This window comes from Sarcophilus harrisii, chromosome 1, assembly GCF_902635505.1.
Source record: "Sarcophilus harrisii chromosome 1, mSarHar1.11, whole genome shotgun sequence".
Taxonomy (NCBI): domain Eukaryota; kingdom Metazoa; phylum Chordata; class Mammalia; order Dasyuromorphia; family Dasyuridae; genus Sarcophilus; species Sarcophilus harrisii.
Genome location: NC_045426.1, coordinates 360979685 through 360999040, shown reverse-complemented (window position 1 = coordinate 360999040; position 19356 = coordinate 360979685).

Here is a 19356-nt window from a genome sequence, read left to right as displayed (position 1 = left end):
TCCTATTTTGTTGTTAATCCTTCATTTCAAAAAAAGACCAATGATATCACAGGGTCTCCTGCATGAATTAATTGGATTTAAGGGAGGAAGAGTTGCATGAAGTTTTCAGTTTCACTTTTCCAGAGTCATCAAAATCTGTGACAAAAGTCAAGTGTCAGTGAATTGGATTAGCCTCCTGAAATGACAAGTTTTCAGGTTCTGATAGGTCTCCAACCTGTCAGTGATTTGGACATAGAAGGCACCAAGAAAATTCTCTGCATCCTGTCTAACAAGTTCTATGTGCTCCACAGCTCCTGCTTCAGCCACAATTATGGCTATTGCAACAAATTGTCCTAATTTGTCCATTCCATCAGGGGAAATCTTTGCCGCTGTGGGTACACATGCCCCCAAATCTCCACCTGTTCTAGCGGATCTGCTGATCTGGTTTATGGAGGGTGACTATTGCACATGAATACAGCTTCTTGGAGCCACAGGTGAAACCTGAAGTGCCCAGTGGAAATCAAAAGTAACTGAGCAGCCTTGAAAAGAACTCAGCAAGCCCTCACACCAGAGGTTCTATTCCTTCCTGAATACTTTATACACCACAAACACATTTCCTCTAAAGCTTACCTTATTCATGTCCTACCTCATTCAGCAAACTAATAATTTCCCAGGACTAATTTGAATGACAGCACTTACTGTTTGCACCTTTCATATTGCACTCAGTATATAGGATCATCATAGAATCATTTGATTTAGAACTACCAGAGATTCCAAGATTTCCTTATTTTAGAGATAAAATAATTGAAGACCAAAAGGGTTAATAATTTTCCCAAGACTCAGGGGCATGCTGGTAAATATTTAACAACTGGTTCTCAAAAAAAACAAAAAAGGAACTTAGGACATGCTTTAAAGTTTAACCTGAAGTATCTATGTATATCTATCGGTATATATGTATGTCTATATAACATTATTATGTAGTCAAGAAGATCCAAGTTCAAATCTAGCCTCAGACAGTTACTAGCTGCGCGAACCTCAGTAAATGACTGTATCATTGCCTCCATTTTCTCAACTATAAAATGGGGATAATAATAGCACCTACTTTCGGGGTTGTTGTGAGAATCAAGTGAAATAATATTTATGAAACACCTTAGAACAATGTGTGGCGCATAATAGACACTATATAAATACTTATTCTCTTCTTCCTCTTATTATTTTCTCCAAAGTTTTAAAAATATCAACAATCAATTTAAATAATTTGTAAAGTTTGCTGATTTCTAAGGTATGAATACTTACACTGAAAATTGACAATTACCTCTCAGAGCCAATAGAAGTTGACTCTGTCATACCATCACCCCTGTCACACAGGAAGTTTGGGATTCAAGAGCTGAGGACATTGGACTCCAAACTCTTTTCCCTAAATCATGCTATCTATGTGACTGTGTTTCATTTTTATTTTTTCGTGTACTTGTTTCCTCCAGTACATTATAAGCTTATCAAAGGTAAATGCAATGTCGTTTTCTAGTCCCCATACTCTACCATGTTTCATACATAACTATTTTCTGAGTAATGAATGATAATGAAGATGATAATAAACATCTTTCTTTTTTAAAAAATTTTCAGGATCCTCCTAAAGTCATCCCACCAAAGCCTTACCACCCATTAACATGCTTGTCCTTTTTATGATGTAAAGATACCCAGGACTATCTGAATGCCTGCCTGGTGAGCTCACCAAGTTTTATCAGGATTTGTCTGTTAAGTCTACATCTGTATAATAACAGAGAGCTAGAGAGACCCAGGGAAACCAAGATATCTATGTAAATATACACTCACAAAATAAAGCTTCATTGTCTTGGATTTTTCTCTCATCTTTGAGCAAAATCAGGCTCCCAAGTGAGCTAAATTGAAGGGAGTTACTAGAGCAGAGGACAAAGGCCACAGATTTTACTTTAATTTACTTTATATCCATTGGCATCAGGAATAGATCTTCAGTTGCAGACACAGTAGTACTCATAAGTAGTTGACTCATTGGCCTTAACAATAGGGCTGGGCCTTCTTCTGCAAGCAGAGAAAACTGACTTCTGTATTCTTCTGAAAGTAGAAAGATGAGCAATGAGGTAAGGTTTTTGTTTGTTTTGGGAAGAAGAGGCTTAGTTTTAACACCTGCAAAATCAAAGATCAATCAATCAAAAATATTTCTTAAGTCTAATAAGTGTCAGAAATTCAGGTCTAGCAATTTCTGTAGAAAAGATTTCTTTTTCAAGTTTGAGTGGGAATAAAGTTTGTATCAAAGTCCTCTCCTTTCTCTGAAATTCTGTGATTCTAGGTGATAATACCATGTACCAAGTTAAAAAGCTTATATTATCTTCTATGCATGAGGAAAGTATCCACATCAACCAAATCATGAATCCTTGAAGCATGGAAATATTACTTAATGGTGAACATGTTGTATCTGTACTCTAGCACCCAACTACACACACACACACATACCTTTAGTAGAATGTAATCTCCTACAAGGTCAAGGATTGATTCATTTTCATCTCTATCCCCAGCACCTAGCACAAGCCTTGAATAGAATAGGTGTTTGGAGACAGTCGTTAAATTTAACTATTTTCCGGACAGGTCTATATTAGTGATTTGATTGTTATAGAGAATTCTCCATGCAGAAAATCTCAATCTCTCAATCTCTCTGCTTCCCTCTCTTTGTCCTTCCCTCCTTTCCTCTCCCTCTCCCTCTCCCTCTCTCCCCCCTCTGTCTCTCTCTCTGTGTTTCTCTCTCTCTGATTCCCTCTGTTTCTCTCTGTCTCTGTTTCTATCTCTCTGTGTGTGTGTCTCTCTCTCTGTCTTTCTCTGCCCCTCTCTCTGTCTCTGTCTCTTTCTGTGTTTCTCTCTGTCTCTCTCTGTGTTTCTCTCTCTCTCTCTCTCTCTCTCTCTCTCTCTCTCTCTCTCTCTCTGCAGATCAGCAATTGTTAATCTTAGATAGTGGGTTGGGATATTTAGACAGTGAGTGACTTGCCCAGGGCCACACACACTATGGGGAAGGGGAGGGCAGAGTACTTGATCTTTAGTCTTCTTGATTCTGAGGCCATCTACTACTTTGTTATTTTTCTGTCAACTTGAATACTATCCTCATTTTACAGATAAGAAACACAGCGAAATTAACATTAAAAAGAATTTGCATCTTCTGCATGTACTGCTTGGAGAAGGGGCACCGAGAGGGTGCTGGAAAGAATCGTGGTATTAAAATGTCACATTCAATAATCCACAAAATGGCTAAGTGTCTAGGATGCTAAGAGTTTAGGATGGGGCATCATTCTGTTCAGGAAAAATGTTTATTACCAAAAGCAAAAAAGCATTTATACACCAGACAGCTTTCTGCTCAGCTGTCAGAGGGCATAAAGACAATGAGAAGGTTAATGAGACTGTGCTGTGTCTGGATGGCATTTTCTGACCTACCCTCTCGAAGTACTAGACAAACAATCAAAATAGTATCTCTTTACAACCAATGTCAAGGAAAAAAAACCCACTAGCATTCTAAGTTAAGCTTTAGCAAATATATAAAGTGGGCAAAGTTTATTGTTAAAATCTTACCTAACTTCTCTTTATCCCTAATCCAACAATTGTTACTTTGATTTTCAGCTATTCAAGTTTATTTTTAATTTTTTAAAACAATGTTTTATTTTTATAGTTGCGAAGAAATGGAAACTAAGGGGATGCTCATCAATTGCAGAATGACTGAATATAGTATATGAATGTGATGGAATATTATTGTGCAGTAAGAATGAAAAGTTAGTTTCAGAGAAACTTAGGAAGGCTTAAAAAGGATTCACTAATCTAAAGTGAAATAAGAAGAACCAGGAGATTTTATACAGAATATCAACATTGTAAAAGTAAGCAATTTTGAAATTTGTTAAAGAATTCTGATCAACACAATGTCAATCATGACTCCTGGGGACCAATGAGGAAAAATGCTACCCACTCCCGACAGAGAGAAGATGGAGAGATACATTTCTGGACATTCCCAATGTGAAAATTTGTTTTGCTTTATTATGCTTACTTGTCACAAAGTTTTATTTTTCCTTTGTGGGGGAATATAGGGAAACAAGTGAAAGAAAGGGAAAAAATAAAAATTTTGATAATTAAATTTTTTAATGTTTTTATTGATATTTTTAGTTTTTCATTCCATGCTTACTTTCCAGTATACAGCCTGCCACTCATCATAGTTCCCCTCATCAAAAAAAACCCAAACATTTAGTTAAGGAATACTATCTGATACAGATAACACAATGGAGAATAGCAAACATTCCATGTAATATCCTATAATTTTTCTATTATTCTTTTTATTGACCATTTGATAGTCCCTACCATTTCAGGGTTCCATACCTGCGTAGCTCTCCTCCTCTAGCAATGACTTGGGCTCCCAATCTTTGCTGAATTCCTCCCTGTTCCACTAAAATATGTTTCTGCCCTGAGGCATTTTAATTTCCTTAAATCTCCCATCAGTCTTGTTATCTAATAAAAGAATCAGTCAATATATTGCACAATTCAGGAAACACTCCAGATTACTTCCCTCTTAGTTGTCAAATGGCATAAAGACAATAGAAAGATTAATGAGATTGAGCTGTGTCTATATGAAATTTTCTGACTTACCCTTTCTAAACAATGGACAAAAACCATATTTGTGTTCAATGACTTAAAACAACAATCCTTTATTAATTATTTTACCTTTGTGTAAAACAAAACAAAACAAAAAATCTTACATTCCAGTGGGGGAGGGAGCATGGATATTTTGTGTGTATGTGTATAAACATAGATATAGATATAGGTATATACAGATAAGTAAATGGAAGATAATTTAAGTTGGGAGAAACCACTACCATCTTCAGTGAATAAAATAGACTTCACAGAAGAGGTCTTGAGTTAAACCTTGTGGGGAAAATTAGGACTTGGTAAAGTAGAAATGAGAAAAGATTATGGCATCAGAGACCACATATACAAAGGACTAGAGACACCAGAGATAGAATGTTATGGTCAGAGAGCAGCTGATAGATTAATTTTTCCAGAATATAGATGCATGAAAAGGAATCAAGTCAAATAAGTCTGGAGAAGTAGATTGCAGCCAAAAACGTAGAGGGCTACAATTGCTGGATTGAAAAGTTTACACAGTGTTCTAAAGTCAGTGGTGAAGGGAAAATATTAATTGTTCATTGGTAGGTCAAGTCAATATAATAAAAATGACAATACTACCTAAATTAATTTACTTATTCAATACCCTATCAAACTACCAAAGAATTATTTTAAAGAGCTAAAAAAAATTGATCTAGAGAAATAAAAGATCAAGAATAATGAGAGAATCAATAACAACAAAAAAATGAAGAAAACAGGTCAACAATACTAGAGCTCAAACTATACTACAAAATAGTAATCCTCGAAATAATCTGGTACTGGATAAGAAATAGAAGGGTTGATTAGGAGACTGGCATATAATATACAGAAGTAAATAACCACAGGAAGTTAGTGTCTGATAAAAACCAAACATCCAAGCTATTGGGGCAAGAACTATTTGGCAAAAACTGCTAAAAAATTTGGAAAGCATCTGACAGAACCCTGGCATAGAACAAAATCTCAGACCATATAGTAAAACAAACTCAACATGGGGGCATGACTTAGACATGAAGGATTACATCTTAAATAAATTAGTGGAACATGGAAAAATTAATTGTCAGAACTAGGAATAAAGGAAGAGTTAATAGCCAAAGAAGAGATAGAAAGGATTACATGAAACAAAATTGATAATTTTGATTACCTTAATTTAATAAGATTTTGTACAAACAAAAACCAATACAGCCAAAATTAAAAGGAAAGTAGGAAATGGGGATGGGGGCAGATTTTAATAGCAAATTTCTCTGATAAAAAATCTCATTTCTCAAATATATAAAAAACAGAGTCAAATTTATGTAAAATAAGAGCCATTTCTCAGTTGATAAATGGACAAAGGATATAGAAAAAGAAATCAAACCAACAATAGTCATATGAAAAAATTCCTTAAATCACTAAAAATTAGAAAAAATGAAAATTAAAAGAATTCTGAGTTACCACCTCACACCTATCAGATTAACTAACATGACAGAAAAGGAAATGCCAGAAAAGATGTGGGAAAATAGTACACTATGCACTGCTGGTGGAGTTGTAAACTGGTTCAAAATTAATTTTGGTGGTCCAAGCATAGGTTGTGTGTTGCCATGGTAGTTCTCATACTGATAAGGAGGAATGATCCTAAAATCGCAGCTTGGGAGCACAAGCACCAAGGAATAGCCTCTCCATGGGACAATCATTGAATTTCCTTCTTCCATTCCCCCCCCACACACACACACACACAAAAAGATCTTTCCACCCATCTCCAAGACCTTGCTTATCTTTCCTGCTCCTGAATTCTAGTTATATTCTAGTCTTTTTAAAATCTTTTTTTCTATTAATAATCATTTCTTTTCTCTTCTTCTTGTATCTCCTTCCTTTACTGAAAAACAAACCAATAAACCCTTATTTATAGTCAAGCAAAGCAAATTCCACATTGGGTATGACCATAAATATGTTACTCTGATGCCTGTGATCTACACTCTAGCTGCCAGTCCCCTCTGGATTTGGTTGAGTCTCTTGCCATAACCCCTTTTCTCATGACTTCCTGTTTCTTTAAATAAGCCACAGAAGCTTCCCTCATGGGTTAAAATGTGCCAAATTATGATCTCATTTCTTTCCATTATTAGTTCTTTTGCAAAGTCCCCATTAAGACCCAGAAAAGTAAATTTAGTCACTGGAGACTGAGGTACTCAGGAAAGAGCTCAAGGGAGAGGTGGACTTTGAAGTAGTCTTTCAAAAATGAGTAAGGGTCCTTAGCTACCAGGAACTTTGGTCTCAATTTGTTTCTGTAGCTACTTGAATTGCTTAATAACTCATTGTCCGGATGAACCCACTTTGTTTCTTCATTCTGCCATAACAGTTATGGCAACCAGCAAAGGAACTGAGGCTGAAAGTCTTTTTGTGATGACTAGACCTTCATGAAAAGAACACCCTAGGGAACTCTGGTAAAATTTCTATCAATGAACTTTCTCAGCAAAGGACCACCTGTCTCCAGATCTCCACATCCTTCTGAATCAACATCTAGATGTTTACCTCTTTAAAAGTGAGTGAATGGTACTCTGTTGACAGTGACATGGGAGGCAACTTCTAGTAAGCCAATGGACACTATCTTAAGGAAATTATTTGGGAACAAGGTGATATTGCCATTCAGAAGGAGGTGACTAAGGGTAAAGTTCTAAGAATACCTTAACAGAGACATAATATAAAAAGCACTCTTAAGAAGAATGGAGTTTCAAAACAACTCTCCTAGTTATCAGAAATATTAAGCCCAGGGATTTGAAAAAAGAAAAAAAAAGAAATGGGTAGGAGTTTTATAGGTGAAGGAAAAAGAAATTATTCTTTTTTTTTTTTTTTTTGCTCATTTTTTAAAAATGTTGAGGTGTTTTTAAGGCCAAGGGGAGATTGTCCAAGCTTCCTCTATAGATGATGGTGTCTGTAGCCACTAGGTCAGCACTGCTGACTTCCACTGCTGGGTAGGCATGGCCAAGTCCCCCATTATTCTAGGGTTCAGAGGTTCATTATTTGCCTCTTATATTTCTGTTGGTTGTCTCACAGTTAATCTGTTGATCTACCAGCTTGCAACCAGGATAGAGTAGCCAATACTGCTATAGATTCCTCCCTGTAGATTCTAGCATTTGACTCCCACACTACCCTGGGTCTCTGCACTACACCTGCTCCTGGTTGCCTCCTCTGTGCCTGATTGAAAGAGACCTTTTCTGAAATTCTTCTGCTGGAAATTTATTACACTTCAATTATTTGTGGGTTCTGTCACTCCAAAACCAAAGGCTTGATTTGGTATTGAACTGAGTTGAGTGCCTGGCCTATGAGCAGCTAGGTAGTATAGAAGATAGAGTGCTGGGTCCGAAGTCAGAGGGATTTCTCTTCCTGAATTCAAATTTGACTTCAGATACTTATTAGTTATATGGCTCTGGGCAAGTCTTAACCCTATTTGCCTCAGTTGCCTCATTTATAAAATGAACTGGAAAAGAAAATGACAAACCATCCCAGCATCTTTGCCAAGAAAAATCCAAATGTGACAAAAAGTTGGACGTGACTGAAACAAATGTACAATACTAATAAATATTTATTGGCTGACTGACCTCTCTCAGCCTTCAAACTATAATTTGGACTCCTCCTCAGCGATCACCCCCAATATTTCAGTCTCAATCTACCTTTGTTTGGATTTCCAATGTAACTCAGAACAAATTAACTCTAAGGAGAACCTTTCCCTGACAAAAATCCCTCATTGGATAATTTTTTCATGCTGTCTTACTGTTCCCTCAAAAATGAAACTTTGAAAAGCAAATAATGATTTGATTAGATTTGATTTTCTATGGATGAAGTTACTTGGTATTTTTTTTAACTGTCAAAGATTGGGCTCTGTGATGCTATTATTAATTTTTTATATATACTCAGTCTATGAAAGTATTTATCCAATAATCAGACCAGCTGTCCTATTTTTCACCTCTCCACACCCCTGCTCTCAGAAAGCAAGAAAAGGATTCATGAATTGCTCCAGTGACTCCAAGGAAAGAATTATCTCCATTCACACATATTGTGCTGCTTGTCATGAAAACCTCAAAGTTGCTTTATGGATTTTTTGTCCTGTTTCTCTTCCTGCTTCTATGGACATCCACCAAAATAAATCATCCCAGCGTCTATCACTTCTTTCCTTCTGGGCTCCTGCCTGGTCATGCCTTGACATTTCACTCAACAAATAGAATGACAAATTAATCATCAATATTCATGCAGCCCAGGATCTCTCAGATTACCTCTTTCTAAGGGAGAAAAAAATGAAATGGTTACTTACTAGTCATGCTGGAAGGTGTGTGATTAGTTGCCCACTAGTGCAAAGGAGTCTTTCTAGCTTCAGGTGGGTTCTATTCTCTGTTTACCTGAATGCTGAGCTTCTCTGCTCCTCAGACCCTTATTTTTGACCTCTTTCAAATAAGTGTAACCCAACCAGTGAGTAAGTATTATCTGATACCATTAGAAAAGTGCTATGGGCCTGTGTTACCAAAGATTCCATACCTCTTAAAACCCAGGTTATTCATATTGCAATAGAGATGCTGAGTGGGTAGAACATATGAATTTTAAAATATATTCGTGAATATGAAATAAAAATAAAGACACACAGCCAACTGCTTTTATATACATCTAGTCCAATAGGTTTTGATATTCATTGGGTATGATCCACTACTTCTGGGGAAGTCAAAGAAAGGAAACCAGCTGTTGCAATGATGGAAGGGAAAAATGGAACTATTGTTACAGGTAAGGAGGCCAATCGATTGGTTAGCATTTAATTCAATTCGACAAAAACAACAAACAATTTTTCTTCTATTATGTGCTAGATACTATGGAGGATATATTTCACTTAATTAAACCAATATTTATTAAGCATCTAATGTATGTGTTCTATTCCATGTTGGACACACACACACACACACACACACACACATACACACACATATATATGTAAAGTCAGCTCTGCCCTCAAGGAGCTTAAGTTACTATGTCATACAGTATGTAAATAAATTGTTGGATATGGTTGCAAGATGTTTGGAGGGAAGAGAAAGCATATTAACAAGCAGGAAGATCAGGAAAAGTTTCAATTAGAACACAGATCTGAGCTTTGAAGGAAATCCTTTTAAAGATTCTTGGAGATGGAGATGAAGAAAGAGTGCATTCTAAGCATAAAACATATTATATAATAAAATGCCCAGGGGAACCAAAGTACCAATTGGACTGGGATGTTAAGTATATTAAAAAGACTAATATGAAATGTTTGGAAAGATATAATGGAGCCAAATTGCAAAGGTTTTTAAAATCCAAATTGGCATTTGCTTTATCCTAGAAGCAAAAGAGAATTACTTTTTTCTGAATTTTTGAATAGATGAATGGCATGATTACGATTTAGGAAAATAAGTAAGATACAATCCCTGTCTTCAGAATGTTTGTATTCTAGAAAGGGAGATAATATATACACCTATACAGGCAGATATCCAGGAAGGTTCCACAGAGGAAGTAAAATTTGAAGAAGATCTTGAAGGAGGGGCAGAATTTCAACAAGTAGAAGAAAAAAAGAACATTCCAGTCACAGAGAGCCTCTTAGCAAAGACAGGTAGGCAGAAAAACACAAGAAGTATTTTACTTCCTATAGGTGACAGCATCAACAACAAAGTACAGTGTGAGGCATAGGAAACACAGAGATCTATGATCTTTGTTCTCTGAAGCTTAATATCAAGGGATAGACTAACATTACCCAAAAAATGACAAATAAAGAATAATAAATTTTAATCCTTGGATGAGTGATCTAATCAATGTGGATACTTCTTCCATTGATACTAATTTCGAACCATCCATGCTATCTCACCCTGTGCAATTCTTTCCATAAATCCTTTGTGGAAGATCTACCTATCATACAGAAGAACTTTCTCTAGTTCTTTTAATCTTTCATAGGTATCAACACAATATTCAGTTTGCTCATCTGTTATCCCTCAACATTAATACATGACTAGCTCATCTCCTTTTCTGATCTTTGATGGTGGCTTTCTGATGTACATATAATTTACTAGGAATATGCAGAAGTCTCAGTATGCCCATCATATATTTTTCCATTAACTCCATGATGCATTGAAAAGTGATGTGGCAGTGGAGTCAGAGGTTGTTGTTATTAAGTCATACTTCAAACATGCCCAACTCTTCATTTGGATTTTCTTGGCAAAATTATTGGAGTAGTTTGCCACTTCCTTCTGCAGTTCATTTTATAGCTGAGGAAACTGAGGCAAACAGGATTAAATGACTTGTCCAGGGTCATACAACTAGCAAATGTCTGAGGTCAGATTTGAATTATGATGATGAGTCTTTCTAGCACCAAACACACTGTATCACCCAGAGTCAGAGGACTGAGCTCACATGCCACCTCTGACTCTATCTTATAATTTTGGAAAAGTCACTGGAGTTTTCTAAGCCTCAAATTTCTTGTGTGTGTTTAGGGGGTGGGTGGGCTGTGTTTTGTTGACCACCTATGTTACATGTGCCCACATGGGTCTGTCTGGATATGGTTTATAAAGAAGAAAGAATAGATATCTCTAGAATCTTTACTCTTTTCCTTTTCCAAGGGACATTTTAATTCCTTCCAGGAGGGGAAGCACAAGGATGGACCGAGAAGCCAATTTGCTCTCCTTGAAAGAAAGAGTAGTAGGCTAGAGGTATAACCACTTATTCTCTTAAATATTGTTAGTCTTAAAGGAATTTTTTAAGGTTTTTTTCTTTTTAGGTTCAATTTTCACTTCAAGCAATACATATATATATATATATATATATGTATTGCTATATATGTGTGTGTGTATGTATGTATATATATACACAAGGCTTGACTCCCTATCAAATACCAGTTTCAAAATGAATATAAATTATGGATAGCAAATAAAGACATTTATACAAATTAATAGTAAAATGGAAATAAGAGAAAGCTTACATAGGAAAACATATACAGTTCTAGACAATATACAAAGTAAATTAGGTCTTCCATTGGAAACAAAATAACACATTTCCTAAAACACAAGAGAGAGATATCAGATATCAAGCAAGTAGAAATTCCCTGAAGTCTCTAGTATAGTAAACTAGAATAGGGACGTAATGAACATTCTGGCTCCTCTAAGTATCAGCTTCTTCTCAGAATCTTTCTCCTCCATCAGAAATCTAAAAAGAGTTTGGAGCCACATGTCTTCTTTCTCAAGGTAGAAATCAGAAGATCAAGGATCTCTCCTCTTACCTTCATGCAAGTGTGGAGCATGAGGCAATCAATCTTCATGCAACCAATAAAGAGAATCCCATGCAAATGACCCTTTGAGCCAATAGTTACATATAAAAAGGGGGAATTGGACTAGAAGGCTTCTAAAGTTCTGGCTCGATTATCCTTTGATCCTTCTGACATCCAGATGTTCCATGATTTGTTCTCAAATAGTTTAGGATAAATGAAAGCATGTTACTATTACTCTTTTTTAAAATTTTATTTTTCATTTATGGAATAAAGCCAGCAGTTCCATAACATAATACAAACAGCAAATCTACTATGTACAACTTGCTTTTCCTTTCAAATATACAACAAGATTATGATGTAAATTTCTTTTGTCTTCCCTTTCCCCACTTGCTCTGAAAATGGCGCCATTAGACACAAATAGGCATATATATATATATATATATATGTGTGTGTTTGTATATGTATATATAAACACATAGACATATATGTAAAATTATTCTGTACATAGTTCTATTTATCAATTCTTTCTCTGGATGTAGACAGTATCATTCTTCATAGGTTATTTATAGTTAATTTGGGTATTTATAATAGACAAAATAACTTATTTGCTCAAAGTTGTTTTTAAAACTATTGATATGACTATATACAATGTTTTCTTACTTTTCTCAAATGCAATACAATCTCTTTCTCCTATTAATTTCTGGGCCTTGCTTATTATTTCTCTGCAGTACCTGGATGTACTTGATGGAATAACTAAATAGAATTTACAACCAAGTAAAAGAAATATTGAACTGGGAGTGAAATAATGAGTTGGAAACCCAAATCTGCAACTCATCACCTACAGGACCTAAGAAAGTTAGTTAACCTCTTTAGACCCCAGCCTCCTAATCTGTAAAAGGAAAAGGTAGACTAGATGACCACAAGGTCATCCCCAAATTAGAAGTTGCCTGAACCTTCTTCATCAGTTAAAGGAAAAAAAAAATCTTTTCAACACCAGCCATTCTGACAGCTAAGGGTCAGAACAATGTAAATAATCTCAAAGTTTCAATAAGTTTTCAATAATCTATCTCTTACCTGGAATCTGTCATGATTTATATGTGGTATCCCTTGGAAAACATGAAGCCCAAATAGGGCGAAATAAAATTACCAAGAAAATGCAAGGAATTGTTTTCAAAACTGCTATTCATATGAGTAATATTAAGCAACACGTTGAATAGACATTGCCTGAATCTCTGCCATTATGATCATAGGATCATATAATTTTAAACAAGAAGACCCTTAGGAATCTTGTAGTTCAATGCTGAATGAAGTGAGCAGTAGCAAGAGAACATTGTATACAATAACAGCAAAATCGTGATGACCAATTATGATGGACGTGGCTCTTCTCAGCAATGCAGTAATCCAAGACAATTCTGATAGACTTGGGATGGAAAATGCCAACCGCATCCACAAAAAGAACTATGGAGACAGAATGTGTATTGAAACATAATATTTTCACCTTTTTGTTTGGTTGTTTGCTTTTTTCTCATTTTTTTTCCTTTTTGTCTGATTTTTCTTGCAAAACCTGAGAAATATAGAAATTTTTTCTAAAGAACTCTTCCACTTCTACTGCTAATTTTATAGATCAAGAAATTGAGGTCTGCAGAGGCAAAATGACTTTTGAAAGATCTCACAAATCATAAATAAATGAGCTAGAATTTTAATGTTGACCCTCTCTCTTCAAATCCAGTCCTTATTCCAAGAGGGATTTTGAAAAATTCTGATGATTAAGAGCACAGGGAAGAGAGACTGAAGAAGTGCCAAACATGCTGCCGAAGTACCAAATTAAGATGCAATTAGGAAAATGCTTAACCAAAAAAAAAAAAAAAATACAATAAAACATAGACAACATTACATGTTTTTTAAACTGAGTCAATCTGTGGCCTTCAGGGATCTTTATATTCCAATAAGTGTCCCACTTTTTCTTTGAATTTGACACCTCTGAAAAAATAAAAAGAGGAATGGGGGATTTGCTGTATAAGAACACCCTAGGAATATTTAGTCTACAAAAATAAAAGCTGAGAAAAATCATGATCAAAATCTGAAAATCAAGATCAGAGTGAATGGGGCCGAGTAGGGGATTGGGGAATTCCTTCATTCCCAAACCCCTAAGGCCAAACTCCTGGACAGCTTTTGAAACTTAAACAAGGCAAGCACAGGACAGATATCAAGGACAAATCAAATGCTATGATCCCATAATCTATGATCCTTTGCTCTAATAGCTATCTTCCAAAGGGGATATTAAAGTTGCAGAATTCAGCTTATTCCCAGGAGATAGAACCACAAGACTGGAGAAGATATATGAATGACAGGTTAAGATACAAAATTTAAGATTAACTCCAAGAAGGACAGGCATACCCTCCCAAGACCTTCTCTTGAGCACTCAATACTCAAAACTACCTTCAGCTAGATGAAGTCTGTGAGTGGTCAGTGGGGCAATTGCTCTGTAATAGGGAGAGAGATTTGTTATTCACAAATTCTCAGGCTGAAGCAGATGATAAAAACTTAACCATGTCTTCCCTTGGGGACTTTCATGCTTTCCATCTGGTATCCCCAGGAAGACATGAACCCAAAATTGGATAAAATGTCAGATAATAGAATTACCAAGGAAGTACATAGACTGCAGTGGGGGAGAGGAAGTTGATGAATAAGCAGCCAGCATCTAAAGAGTGCCTGCTGGGAAAGGGGGAGAATTAGATCTGTCTTTACAGAGCTAAGAGCTGTCTGGACATAATTGGAGCACAGTGTTATGGGCCCCATTCCTCTCCACCTGCTCCTTCAGTAATCAAGCCAGGAAAATCCCTCCTACTTAGTACTATAGAAATGAATCCTTTAAAAATAAGGGCATAACTTTTTGTTGTTTGAAGAGAGCCAGAACTCTGGAGAAGTATACTTGAAAGAAATATGCTTGAAACAAGGTGTTAACTCAGGAATTGATGAGACAATGGTTATTTAGTTTATATATACTTAGTACTTAGCATGGTGATATAATAGTTTTCTAGTTCACACATATTCAATATGCTGTAATGATGTAATTGTAATAGGGTATTTAAGAACTGGGGATAGGAAGTCAGAGAGAAGTCAGACTGGCAGACTCTGGAAGAGACTGGGTCAGACTATGACAGACACAGACTGTGTAAAAGACAATAAAGACTTTGGACTCTATTCTTATCCATTCTTGTGGTGTCTATCCTGCTGAGATCAAGGCCTTTCCAGAGGACTTCCAGAAACCTAACCTAAACATTACAATTGTTGTTGTTTGTTTGTTGTGTTTTTTTTTCTTTTAATCTGATTTTTTTTTTGCTCAACATGATAAATATGGAAATATTTAGAAATATTGCACATATTTAACCTATATCAGATTGCTTGCTGTCTTAAGAAGAGGGAAGTGGGGAGGAGAGAGAGAAAAATTTGGAACACAAGCTTTTGCAAAGGTGAATGTTCAAAACTATCTTTACATGTATTTGGAAAAATAAAATACTTAAAATAATTTTTTAAAAATAAGGTTATTAATGTAATGTAATTAGTGTAAAGGGAGCACTTATGACCAATGGCTTATATTGCTCTAGCACATAAATGTCCAAGTTGCTATATTTGTTCAAATCAATATTGGGGCCAGACTTCTTTTTGATCATTGTCAACCTATATTTTTTTAAGGAAGAGTGACCATTTTTATATCCTAGCATTTGCAGAGGGCCACAGAGAGTGGGGGAGTTCTGGGTAAAATATAAGACCCTTCAGCCCAGAGGGAACCTGCTGACAATGTCTGGTTTGGCTCCCCATCTCCCTTTGGTGCATTTTACCCTTCCTGAGAAGTCAAGAAGGGCACGACCAGCTGTATTCTACTTGAAGCAAGGGATGCTTATAGTCAGAGGCATTTGCATATCAATAGGAGGGTATTTATAATTAGTACTTGCTCAGTGTGATGTGGTGATGTAATGATTCTCTAGTTGGCACATGCTCAGTGTGCTGTAGTGTTGTAATCATACTAAGTATTTAAGGGCTGAGAGGACTGGAAATAAACCATCCTCCATCTTTGACCATCCTTGTGGGTCTCCTGCCTTCATCATTCCTCCACAAGCACTTGGGCTCATCCCAAAGTTCTCCAGAGAGCTAGTCTGGACAATATATTTTTGCACCCCATTGTGGGGGCTCATAATATATTTTGGCACCCCAATTTGGGGGCTCTAGATTAAGTGGCTTAGTAGATAGCCATCCCTACAGTCAAGAAGACCTGAATTCAAATATAGCCTCAGACATTCACTAACTATGTGACCCTAGGCAAGAGACCACCTCAGATTCAGTTTTTGCATTTGTAAAATGTGACTAACAATAATACCTGCCATCCAGCGTTGTTGTGAAGATCAAATGTGATAATACTTGGAAAGCACTTAGCACAGTGTCTGCCACATAGTAGGTACTACACAAATGTTTGTTATTATTAAGTAGTACCTATTACCAGTAAATTCATTACATTCTATACATAAATTAGGGTCACACTTTCCTACCAACACACTCAATATTTTTGGAGAATAATAGAAATACCCATATAGAAACCTGCCAAGGAAGCACATGAGTAAGGAAAATCCTTGTTCTTAGAGTTACTCATAACTCTAGAATTACAAACTTTAGTGTTCTCTTTATGTCTCTTATGTCTTTATGGCTATAAAAAGTTTTTTGATGAAGTTTTTCTTTAGTAAATAAATGTTTCCACTGCTGAGTTCATCCATGCTTGAGTAATTAACACTTCATTATACACAAAATGTCTTACCAAAATTATTGATTCATTAAGTGACTTCTATGATCTCCTGTTTTCAATCTGTTCCTCTACTCAGCTAGACTCACTCCTCAGTAACAACTATAGTAGCCATCACTTTCAACTTCAAACTTAAATAATTCAGTCCTAAAATTTGTTCATTCCCTTCTCTTTATTATTTCTGGGTTCAATGTCTGGATACTTTCACAGTGATCCCAACTTAGTTCATCATTAGTAGTCTAATTCTCATCTTCTGTCTGTAATCTAATAAACTTCATTTGTCCCCAAATCATACAAGTCTAGTGTCCATATCTCTCCAGTATGTAACAGCTTGTCATATTTAAAACTGAGCAACTGTTTGTCTCATAACTCTGAGTTAAATAATAACCATTTTAGTAATTTTTCCCTCAGAATTCTTAAATAATCTTAATTCAGCAACAAACTCGAGAAGAGAAAATACATTATATTTATAATTTGGCAGTCATCAACATGAACATTTCTTTATATAAGGACAGCAAATGATAATTGAATGTAATTCAATTGTACCATTATACCTAGTCTTCATTATCTTTTCTCCTCTCATCTTTATTTATCTTCTCTTATCTAAAGAACTACAGAGTATTCAAGTACAGACTGATAGTAGGGACATATGATTTAGCAATCAAGAAATCAATGGTAAGCTTTGGAAGAACAGGTATACTTGAATGATGACTTAGTTACAGGATTACAAAAGGTTAATGTACAGCTTTTTAAAAATTAAGTCTAATTTAATATGGTATTAGCAACATTGTTCATTTTCTTTGTGTCTCCTGAATTTCTTTCTGCTCTCTTTTATATATTTTAAATATTTCATTTATGTTCTTTTCTTTTTTAAATGTTATTTAATTTATTCTGAACTGAAGTATTTCCATAACATTGTTAAAAGAGGGGGAAAAACTACTCCCAAAAAACTATGTCTATTTTCTAAGGACGACTTAGAGAGAAGGATGCTTAAAAGTGGGAAATAAATGTTAATTTAGCAAAATAGAGAAGAAACAGGCAGACAGATAGGAGAGACACAAAGAGAGTTGTACCTTATAAGGTTTAGGAAGGAAAGAAAGCTAGCATCAAAAGTATTGAGAGCTTTAGAAAAGTCAAATATAAGGTGAGGAGTGATCAAAGACAATAAACCAAGGTCACCTCTGAAAGAGTGGTTTCAATTGGTTTAGAAGTAGGATTGTAAAGAGTTAAGAATTGAGGGGAAGATGAAGGAATGAAGGCTGAGAATAGTAGTAGTTTGGCAGTGAACATCCCAGGTGACAGTGCTTCAAGTATATTAAGTTACTAATACATGGTTGTTGCCTTTTTTAAAATTCAGATTTAAATTGGTGTGCGGGAGAGAAGGCAAAAATTTATTCCCTTCTATAGATAAATTAAGTGGCTTCAGAGTTATTTTATCACAAAAGAGTAGAGATATTTTGGGTTAGTGTTTCTTGTTTTTCCCCCAAGAATCATGCAATGTCAGAGGGGAAAGGGATATTAGAAGTGATTTAATCAAATCAACACAAGTCAAACAGAGAAAAGAAGAGACTAATAATCTCAATACTCAAAATAGAGTGACACTCCTATACCACCCCCCAATTTGTATCCCTTCCTTGTTTCTCTCCTTCTTTTCCATCTTCTATTTCTATACCCTTTTTCCTGAAGTCCACCAGGGATGCCATTTAACTTATTAGGATCCTTAGGTTTTGGAGTTACAAAATATCAAAATTAGGATATTACAATGCTTCAAACCCTATCTAAACGTAAATCTACTCCATAACATTCCTAAGTCTTCCCTTGAAGATTTCCAGAGAGGCAAAACAATTTAATTTCTAAGGATGATCATTAATATGTTTTAAAATAATTTATTAACAGGTAGAGCCAAGATGACAGAGTAAAAGGAGAGATTCCTCAGAGCTCCTTCCCAAACTCCTCCAAATACCTTTAATAATGGTAGAGCAGCAGAACCCACAAAAAGATGGAGTGAAAAAATTTTCCAGCCCAAAATAAGTTGGAAGGTCTACAGGAAAGGTCTGTTGCAACCCCAGAAAGCAAGTAGAAAGCATTAGGAGTCATCAAGACAGTAGTGGCAGTGGCAACTCTCAGCCCACAGACAGTAAGAATATTGAACAAATAGAAGGAAATTACAGGGGTCTCTTTGCTAGAAATGATATAGTTCTATATATATAATATAGATCGTAGTCCTGGTGGCAGTCCCAGGGCAAGGAGGAGAACTCGCATACCAAAGCTTGCTGACAGTGGAGAGGACTCTCCTCACAGTTCCAGGGCAGAAGAAAGTGTTTGTGGTCACTCACAGACCATAACACAGGCCAGGAGAGTGGTAAACACCTCTTCTTAGATCATACCACCTTGTAGAAACTAAAAACTCACAAGTTCCCAGAATCACCTCTGAAAATAGCTTTACAAAACCTCTGAAACTTGGGACAAGTTTCCTCACCTCCTCAGCCCCTCAAGCAGAAGCCCTACTTTAACAAAGAGTTAAAAGTCAAGGAAAAATGAATAAATAACAGAAAAGTATTTTGAACATAGAAGTTACTATGGTGACAGGGAAAATCAAAACACATACTCAGAAGATAAGAATGTCAAAGTTCCAACAGCCAAAGCTACCAAGAAAAATATGAATTGGTCCCTGGCCATG